Here is an 11184-nt window from a genome sequence, read left to right as displayed (position 1 = left end):
GGTTAATCTTAAAGCTGCAATGCTGTAAAATATACAAAGCATTAACAAAAGGCATAATACAGTGCTACATATATCGGTGCCATAAAATGGACATTTTATGCAGCTGATAATGAGCCAAGCATTCGTGTGAGATAGAGAAAGAGATCGAGAGCCCACTTTCCATGTGTCCACCTTCAATCCATGTTCCAAATGTTGACTTCGCTGTCATCGTCTGTCCTGAAAAGGACGCAAGCTTCCGGCGACAATCAGTGGGAGCCATCACTTAGTGTAAAAGATGATGGTGATAGCAGAAATAGCTCGGGATGCTTCCAGTTCCCTGCCAGGTGGATGCTTCTGCTATGGAGCCTTTTGTGGAATAGTGACTCCTATTGTGCAGTTATGTATCAGGAACAGGCAAGGCATGCATGTGCACCTTTTAAACCTCAAATATAATATAAAAATGTGAATGAAGGCAAATAATAGACAGGCAGGGGATCTAGTGTTTATTTTATTAGCTTAGTTATATCCTAATGATTTGTAAAATATTGCATGGGAATTTAACTCAAGTTAATTTAAGTTCTGTGCTGGAATCTCATGCATCAAAACTACTTACACATAGTATGGCAGTTGTGAATGGGGCTAATTAGAGTTAAAGCACACGGCATTTGGGGGTTCAGTATTGATGTGGATAGAGAACTGGCTGGCAAACAGGAAGCAAAGAGTAGGAGTAAACGGGTCCTTTTCACAATGGCAGGCAGTGACTAGTGGGGTACCGCAAGGCTCAGTGCTGGGATCCCAGCTATTTACAATATATATTAATGATCTGGATGAGGGAATTGAAGGCAATATCTCCAAGTTTGCGGATAACACTAAGCTGGGGGGCAGTGTTAGCTGTGAGGAGGATGCTAGGAGACTGCAAGGAGACTTGGATAGGCTGGGTGAGTGGGCAAATGTTTGGCAGATGCAGTATAATGTGGATAAATGTGAGGTTATCCATTTTGGTGGCAAAAACAGGAAAGCAGACTATTATCTAAATGGTGGCCGACTAGGAAAAGGGGAGATGCAGCGAGACCTGGGTGTCATGGTACACCAGTCATTGAAAGTGGGCATGCAGGTGCAGCAGGCAGTGAAGAAAGCGAATGGTATGTTAGCTTTCATAGCAAAAGGATTTGAGTATAGGAGCAGGGAGGTTCTACTGCAGTTGTACAGGGTCTTGGTGAGACCACACCTGGAGTATTGCGTACAGTTTTGGTCTCCAAATCTGAGGAAGGACATTATTGCCATAGAGGGAGTGCAGAGAAGGTTCACCAGACTGATTCCTAGGATGTCAGGACTGTCTTATGAAGAAAGACTGGATAGACTTGGTTTATACTCTCTAGAATTTAGGAGATTGAGAGGGAATCTTATAGAAACTTACAAAATACTTAAGGGGTTGGACAGGCTAGATGCAGGAAGATTGCTCCCGATGTTGGGGAAGTCCAGGACAAGGGGTCACAGCTTAAGGATAAGGGGGAAATCCTTTAAAACCGAGATGAGAAGAACTTTTTTCACACAGAGAGTGGTGAATCTCTGGAACTCTCTGCCACAGAGGGTAGTCGATGCCAGTTCATTGGCTATATTTAAGAGGGAGTTAGATGTGGCCCTTGTGGCTAAGGGGATCAGAGGGTATGGAGAGAAGGCAGGTACAGGATACTGAGTTGGATGATAAGCCATGATCATATTGAATGGCGGTGCAGGCTCGAAGGGCCGAATGGCCTACTCCTGCACCTAATTTCTATGTTTCTATGTTTCTATATATATATATATATATACACCTTACATTCTGTACCATTCCAAATCTCCACTTTTCCTCTATCCTGCCTCACAATCTGCAGAAGGGACTCGATCCGAAACATCAACCGTATATCTCCAGTGATGCTGCCTGACCCGCAGAGATACTCCTACATTTTGTGTCTATCTTTGGTTTAAACCAGCATCTGCAGTTTCTTCCTACAAATGTTATTGTTCTGGTTTGGACAATTAAACAGCCTCTTGACTAAAAGTGTCAGTCTTGCTTTGGGAAAGGCTTATGAATCAGACGGTTGAGATTCGTTAATTCCAATTGAATGCAAATGTAGGCCAACTCTGTCAATGAAACATTAAGATGCTGCCACACTATAAGAGGCAACATCTTTCAAATGAGATGTTAAATTGAGTCCCTGTCTCAATTTGATATACAATACCCCAGCTAGCAATCTGTAGAAAAACCAAAGAGTTATTTCCAGTGACCAAACCAACATTTAATCGCTCAACGAACATTACTTAGATTATCTCCTAATTTATCCCAGTGTTGCTTCCTGAGTACAAATTGTCCACTGAGTTTCCTACTTAATCACACTAAAGTGATTATGTGGTCCAGCCACACTGTGGAAAATTCAGCAGATATGATAAGATGCTGTGCAGATGCTAAATCTTATCAAATTTATCATAAGGCCCTCATTATCATTTTCAGGACTTTTCACAGGCTCACCCAATCTGTTTCTGCCATCTTATAACTTCTGGTATCTCCACTGTTTCTTCGCTATAGCTCCTCATTCAACATTCCTTTCCCCCCATTTACAGCTGCCCTTTCGTCCATGCATCTGCCTTCCAGAATATCCTCCTTCATTGCACGATCTTCATACCTTCCCCAATGCCTTAAATTTTGATTTTAAATATGTTTCTTTCCTCACCTAGCTTCTTTACATTTGTGTGTATATGATAGTTGCATGTAGTTAATATTTTAATATTCCTCTGTAATGTGCTCAGAGACATTGTGGGCTAATGGAGGACTGGTGTGTGTGTGAGATGCTGGTTTACAAACAAACACAGAGTGTTGGAGTAACTCAGCAGGTCAGGCAGCATCTCTAGAGAACAGTGATAAATGTCGTTTCTGGTTAGGACCGATCTTCAGACAGATTGTGGCGGGTGGGGATGTGGGAAGAAAGCTGGAAGAGAGGTGGGGCAGGCCAAAGCCTAGTGAGTATTAGGTGGGTACATGGGGGGAGGTGTTGATCAGCAAATGATTGGAGAAAGGGCAGAGATGAAAAGACAAAAGATGTGAGATAAGAATCAGTTCAGTTTATTTTATTGTCAAATATAGGTACAGTGAAAAGCTTTTGTTGAATAGAAGAGGTGTGGATTGAGAAGCCAGAGGAAGGAATATAGGTTGAAAGGGAATGAGAGGCAATAACATTATCGACTAGATGTAGAAACAAAGAACTGCAGATATTGTTTTTTTCCAAAGATAGACAGAAAGTGCTGGAGTAACACAGCATCTTTGCCTGACCCAATGACTTATTCCAGCACTTTATGTCTAACTATAGACTAGATGTCATGGTCTTACTTGGAATTGAGAGATGAACAACAAAAAGCTCTATACCTAATGGTGCTATGTTTATGTGTATCTGATGAAAATATTGTGTTTATTTATGTGTGAATATACTTATGTTAGTGTGAGCTATAACTGATGGTCACTATCCCATTCACCTGCAATGCAAAACACTGAATGGTGTCTGAGAAATTTCAAACTGTTATCTATTATACTAAAACTCTCATCTTGTTTGTTTCTATGTGTGTGTGTGTGTGTGCGTTCGTGCCTGTCTGTGATTTGGTGATGTCGTCAAATTATGCCATAACGGTACATGATAGCACTATAATATTTGGATCACCTTACTCACAATGGTCACGTGGTGGTTTGTATCAAGTTTTGTTCAGATTGATGTTATACTTCACAAATTATTCATATTTTTTATTTTACAATACTCCAATTTGAGAAAAAAAATGTCTTCCCTCTGCACTGGCACTTACAGCCGTGTGCGGACGTGGCGCCGACGGACGAGAAGCCGAAGCAAAGAGGTGGAAGCCAAATAACCGAATGGAAACTAAGCCGAAACGCCAAATAACCGAATGGAAACTAAGCCGAAACGCCAACTAACCGAAAGGGTGGGATGCCTAAATGCAAACTAACCGAAAGGGCGGGAAGCCTAAAAGCCAACTAACTGACAGGCTGCGTCACCTAAAAGCAAACTCACCGAATGGCCTCTCTGCCGAAACGTCACTTACCCGAAAGGCAGCATCGCCTACAAGCCAATTAACCGAATGGCGGTCAACAGAAAAATCAAATAACGGACATGACGTTGCCGGGGGGCGGGACTTGTCAGCGATTGATCCAGACCTCTGCTTCCATCACATCACTCCAGCTTTTTGTGTCCATCTTCGGTTAAAACAGTTTACAGATTCTGGTGTTTTGTGCGTGGGAGCTTGCTGTGTGCATTCCGAGGGAGAGAGGGGGCTGTCCCGAGGGATGCGCACCTTCGGCTGCTTACAACTTGGTGCTTGGGTTCAGATTGCCCGGTCACCTATGGCTTGTGTGGGAAAATGACCCCCACCCACCCGCCGGTGGAGATGGAGGAGAGAGAGGAGGGGGAGAGAGAGAAGGGAAGAGAAGGGGAGAGAGAGGAGAGAGAGGGAGGAGAGAGAGTAGGAGAGAGAGAAGGGGGAGAGAGAGAAGGGAGAGAGATGGGGGAGAGAGAGAAGATGGGAGAGAAAGAGAGAAGGGGAGAGAGGGAAGGGAGAGAGGCGGGGGAGAGAGAGGAGGGGAAAAGAGAGGGGGATAGAGAGAAGGGGAGAGAGAGAAGGGAGAGAGAGGGGGAGAGAGAGAGGGTGGAGAGAGAGAGAAGACGGGAAAGAGAAGGGGGAGACTGGAGCACGGGGTCATTTTCCCACACAAGTCATAGGTGACTGCACAATCTGAACCCAAGCACCAAGTTGTAAGCGGCAGAAGGTGCGCATCCCTCGGGACAGGCCCCACTCTCCCAGGGCCACCCTCCGCGGGCTGTGGGTCGGGTGGAGCGGACGTGTGGGACAATGTTCATCCCTCCATAGTGATATGATGGACGTAAGGGTCTGGACCAATCGCTGACAAGTCCTGCCCCTCAGCAATGTCGTGTCCGTTATTTGACTTTTCTGTTGAGCGGCATTCGGTCCATTGGCTTGTAGGCGACGCCACCTTTTGGGTAGGTGGCGTTTCGGCAGAGCGGTCATTCGGTGAGTTTGCTTTTAGGTGACGCAGCCTTTCGGTAAGTTGGCTTGTAGGCGTCCCACCCTTTCGGTTAGTTTGCATTTAGGCGTCCCATCCTCTCGGTTAGTTGGCGTTTCGGCTTCATTTCCACTCGGTTATTTGGCGTTTCGGCTTCATTTCCATTCGGTTATTTGGCTTCCACTTTACTGCTTCGGCTTCTCGTCCGTCGGCGCCACGTCCGGGTACCCTTACAGCTATGACGTCACAATGGGATTGTAGCCCTGCTCGGTACAATGTTGCTATCCCAGGACACTGAGTCCTGCCAGCCCAAGCAAGTGCAATTGCAAGCTACAATATTGCAATCCCTTTTTTAATATTCCTGGCAGCAAGGATTTTTTTAAATGTTTAATGAGGGAGGGTGCATAAGGGGAAATGATCCTTATGCGCAGTTGGGGGCAATGGGGAGTGCTGGAATATTGCATTGGGGGAACGACTTGCATTGGGGGAACGGATGGCATATTGTGCTGGGGAACAAATTGCGTTGGGGGACCAGGCCTCCCGTGGGGGCTATGGGTGAGTGGTGGAATATTGCGTTGGGGGACCAGGCCTTACATGTAACAGGGACCCAACGGGTCCCACTTGGCCTAGTATTATATAAGAATGAGTGAGTTTCAAATTGAGTTTAATTTTTGTAAACTTCTCCTAAATGGCTAAATGGAGTGATGACTTCCATAGATGGTGACATCCCTCCAGATCTCACGCAAATCAAAGTCCATCATGGGTACTTAGCTCCCCACCATTAAAGGGATTTATAGGAGGTGCTGCCTCAAAAATGGCAGTCAGCATCATCAAGGACCCACACTATCCTGGCCATGCCTTCATTTCACTGCTGCCATTGGGAAGAAAATATAAGAGTTTGAAAGCTCTGACCTCCATGTTCAGGAAGAGCCTCTTCCAAACACCCATCAGGATCCTGAACACTGCAAGTACCAATAAAACTACAAATTCCAAATAGTTTTGGTTGCAGTAAAGACTTTAGGCTTTTGTTTTGTTTTCAACTAATATTGGGGTTTTTTCATTTGAACCCTTTTTTAAATTTTTTTATTGTTATGCTACGTATTGAGTACTGTGTTTACAGACCTATTGTGCTGCTGCAAGTAAGAATTCTGTTGTTCTGTTCTGGTACATATGACAATTAACCACTCTTGATTATTGAAGTGTAAGTACAAGAAAACCATGGTAGTTAGTAATCTTCTTGCTAATCACATGCAGCAGTGTGTACATACACTTTCCAGTAGGTGGCAGAAGCTAGTCATCGGGCTGAGTTTTCCAAACCATGTAATTTTGACGTTCAACGCTTAAGAGAACCATGGTGCCTTTGGAGATTAAACAGTAATCCTCAATATTGTAGCTTTTCCATTTGTCTTTGAATTTTGAAGGAAAATGATGGCGACTGACTCAACACAGAATCTGCGTTCCAGTTGGGAAGGAAATGCACCAGTTTGGTTTATTGTCACATGCACCGAGGTACAGTGAAAAGCTTCTGTTGTGCACTAAGCAGTCAGCGGAAAGACAAGGTGGGCAACATGTGACCCATGCTGGCATCATGGTGTCAGCTGCACAAAGTTATACGAATGTACACTTTGCAAATATTCAAGGTATGCGTCCCAAAGAGATGCTCAGAGCAAATTGACCCCCCCTAGAATCAACGCAGTTGGGATTGGCAATATCAGGACGATTCAAAAATCAATCCTATTAGTTGAGTTGTATCTGCTGTAATTTTGATGTTCAGTGGTATCCCTGGTACCGAGGGAGATCGTTTAAGAAGGAACTGCAGATGCTGGAAATCAAAGGTACACAAAAGAGATGGAGAAACTCAGTGGGTGCAGCAGCATCTATGGAGCATTTTTTTTCCTTCGCTCCATAGATACTGCTGCACCCGCTGAGTTTCTCCAGCTTTTTTGTGTACCGAGGGAGATTGATCTGTTATTACACATTTACCAATGTCCTGGCTTGAGGTCAGCTAAATAGGCGATGACTATGAGTCTAACTAGAGGTTATTCAGATTTGTACAGCTCGGTGTCACATTAGGAAGAATGCTTATCCACCGACCGACTGTGAAGAGGTCCCCGGCAGCTATTTCATTTATTTCATTATTTGGGTAAACAGAATCATTGCAAGGATTAGAAAACAATAGTTCCACCACTGGTACAAATGACCAGATAAACAGATAACTGGGCAGTACCTAGCAAAGCATTTAGTCCCTGAATAAAACATTTCAAAATCAGATGAAAGATTTATTTTCCTTACTCTTGCACTCAAATGACCTTCATTATTTATGTTGTTTTCTCTCCTTCTTGACATTTGCAATGGTTTGTTTAATTCCTTTTAATTTGTACATTGATTATTCTTAATTGTCAGGGTTTACAAATGGCAGGCATTTGGCTTATCATGCCTGTAAACTCTCATGAAAAGCTACACAGTAGTTTGCACAACTCCAATATGATATTTCCATTTTCTTGCAACAGTTACAGTGGCTTGCAAAAGTTTTCATACCCCTTGAACTTTTCCACATTTTGTCACGTTACAACCACAAACGTAAATGTATTTTATTGGGATTTTATGTGATAGACCAACACAAAGTGGCGCATAATTGTGAAGTGGAAGGAAAATGATACATGGTTTTCAAATTTTTTTACAAATAAAAAACTGAAATGTGTGGCGTGCAAAAGTATTCAGCCCCCTTTACTCTGATACCCCTAAATAAAATCCAGTGCAACCAATTGCCTTCAGAAGTCACCTAATTAGTAAATAGAGTCCACTTGTGTGTAATCTAATCTCAGTATAAATACAGCTGTTCTGTGAAGGCCTCAGAGGTTTGTTAGAGAACATTAGTGAACAAACAGCATCATGAAGCCAAAGGAACACACCAGACAGGTCAGGGATAAAGTTGTGGAGAAGTTTAAAGCAGGGTTAGATTATAAAAAAATTATCCCAAGCTTTGAACATCTCACGGAGCACTGTTCAATCCATCATCCGAAAATGGAAAGAGTGTGGCACAACTGCAAACCTACCAAGACATGGCTGTCCACCTAAACTGACAGGCCAGGCAAGGAGAGCATTGATCAGAGAAGCAGCCAAGAGGCCCATGGTAACTCTGGAGGAGCTGCAGAGATCCACAGCTCAGGTGGGAGAATCTGTCCACAGGACAACTATTAGTCGTGCACTCCACAAATCGGGCCTTTATGGAAGAGTGGCAAGAAGAAAGCCATTGTTGAAAAAAAGCCATAAGAAGTCCCGTTTGCAGTTTGCCACAAGCCATGTGGGGGACACAGCAAACATGTGGAGGAAGGTGCTCTGGTCAGATGAGACCAAAATTGAAGTTTTTGGCCTAAATGCAAAACGCTATGTGTGGCGGAAAACTAACACTGCACATCACCCTGTACACACCATCCCCACTGTGAAACATGGTGGTGGCAGCATCATGCTGTGGGGATGCTTTTCTTCAGCAGGGACAGGGAAGCTGGTCAGAGTTGATGGGAAGATGGATGGGGCCAAATACAGGGCAATCTTGGAAGAAAACCTGTTAGAGTCTGCAAAAGACTTGAGACTGGGGCAGAGGTTCACCTTCCAGCAGGACAACGACCCTAAACATACAGCCAGAGCTACAATGGAATGGTTTAGATCAAAGCATATTCATGTGTTAGAATGGCCCAGTCAAAGTCCAGACCTAAATCCAATTGAGAATCTCTGGCAAGACTTGAAAATTGCTGTTCACAGACGCTCTCCATCCAATCTGACTGAGCTTGAGCTATTTTGCAAAGAAGAATGGGCAAAAATTTCAGTCTCTAGATGTGCAAAGCTGGTAGAGACATACCCCAAAAGACTTGCAGCTGTAATTGCAGCGAAAGGTAGTTCTACAAAGTATTGACTCAGGGGGGCTGAATACTTTTGCACGCCACACATTTCAGTTTTTTATTTGTAAAAAAATTTGAAAACCATGTATCATTTTCCTTCCACTTCACAATTATGCACCACTTTGTGTTGGTTTATCACATAAAATCCCAATAAAATACATTTACGTTTGTGGTTGTAACGTGACAAAATGTGGAAAAGTTCAAGGGGTATGAAAACTTTTGCAAGCCACTGTACATGTATAAGTTCAGCTCGTATTCCCCTTAGAAAGTTATTCCTTGTTGCATCTCTTTTTATTCAGATCTAATTAATTCGTAGTTAATTTTCCTCATCACCAAAATATTTTACTTCCTTAAAATAATTTTTAACTGGATGTGGTCAACACCAACAACGTCAGACTTTATTGTCCATCCCTAAATTTTCAATAGGTAGCCATTTCAAAGGGTGGTTAAGAGCCAGCCTTCCAACTTTCTGTCTAAAGCAAAATGGACACAAAGTGCTGGTGTAACTCAGCGGGTCAAGCAGCATCTCCGGAGAATATGGAGATAGGTGATATTTCAGATCATGGATAGATGACATTTTGTCTACTTTCAGATCAGGATCCTTCTTAAGGAGGAATGTTCTCGGGAAATGCTGTCTAACCAGCTGAGATACTCCAACACCGCATCCTTTTTTCTAAACCAGCATCTGCAATTCCTAGTTTCACAGAAAGCAGATTCCTGCTCCTATTACCCAACTCCTGGAAATTATTTGAGAACCGATTAAAGAAAAACAATTATCCAGTAGTTTCCGATGACCATGATTGATGCGAACATTTAAATTCCAAGTAACCACATAAGAAACAGGAGCAGGAGTAGGCCATTTGGCTCTTCAACCTGATCTTTAATCCCAGCCTCATTTTTTCGGCATCACCCATACATTTCTTGATTCACTCAATATCCAAAATATTATTATTGAAAAAATGGGTGTGCACTTTATTGTTGAGGCATTGAGGGATGTAATGGAGGAATGGATAAACAGTTGCTGCAGTGTGCAGGGGTTTCAATCCTGGAGAAAACTGTACGTCATTGATGGATGGCAACCCTTGCTTATAAAGCCGCTTGCATGTGTTCCCTCACTGCATCTGTTTCGAACTGACCCAGCATAGTTCTTCACCAAAGGACTGTTGGAAATGAGTTTGAGCTTGAGTTTGAGTTTAGTTTTTTGTCACGTGTAGCGAGGTACAGTGAAAAGCTTTTGTTGCGTGCTAACCAGTCAGTGGAAAGACAATCCATGATGAGAATCGTGCGATCCACAGTTTACAGATACATAATAATAATAATAATGGATGGGATTTATATAGCGCCTTTCTAATACTCAAGGCGCTTTACATCGCATTATTAATTCACTCCTCAGTCACACTCGGTGGTGGTAAGCTACTTCTGTAGCCACAGCTGCCCTGGGGCAGACTGACGGAAGCGTGGCTGCCAATCTGCGCCTACGGCCCCTCCGACCACCACCAATCACTTACACACATTCACACACAGGCAAAGGTGGGTGAAGTGTCTTGCCCAAGGACACAACGACAGTATGCACTCCAAGCGGGATTCGAACCGGCTACCTTCCGGTTGCCAGTCGAACACTTAGCCCATTGTGCCATCTGTCGTCCCAATACATGATAAAGGGAATAACGTGAATAGCGTTTAATGCAAGATAAAGCCAGCAGAGTCTGATCAAAGATAATCCGAGGGTCTCCAATGAGGTAGATAGTAGTTCAGGACTGCTCTCTAGTTGTGGTAGGATGGTTCAGTTGCCTGATAACAGCTGGGAAGAAACTGTCCCTGAACCTGCCCCTGAAATGCCAGCATAGAGTATGTTACAGGAAAATGAAAAGCAGCCTAGGCTGGAGCGACCATGAGTGGCAACGTACACTAAGCCATTCAGTCTGAAATGGGGTCGTGACCCGAAACGTCACCTATCCATCTTCTCCAGAGATGTTGCCTAACCTGCTGAGTTAATCCAGTGTAGACAAAAGTACTGGAGAAACTCAGCGGGTGAGGCAGCATCTATGGAGCGAAGGAAATAGGCAACATTTCGGGCCGAAACCCTTTCTCAGACAGTTAATCCAGTACTTTGTTTCCCTTTGGTTTAAACTAGCATCTGCAGTTCCTTGTTTCTACATTCTCAAAAGTTAATAAAAACTGTCATCAGATACATGTTGTCCTTTTTGTCCATACAATACTATTTGTTGTTTTAAATGGAGCCCTTTA

Source organism: Amblyraja radiata, chromosome 27 (assembly GCF_010909765.2).
Source record: "Amblyraja radiata isolate CabotCenter1 chromosome 27, sAmbRad1.1.pri, whole genome shotgun sequence".
Taxonomy (NCBI): Eukaryota; Metazoa; Chordata; class Chondrichthyes; order Rajiformes; family Rajidae; genus Amblyraja; species Amblyraja radiata.
Note: the sequence above shows the minus strand (reverse complement) of the source record.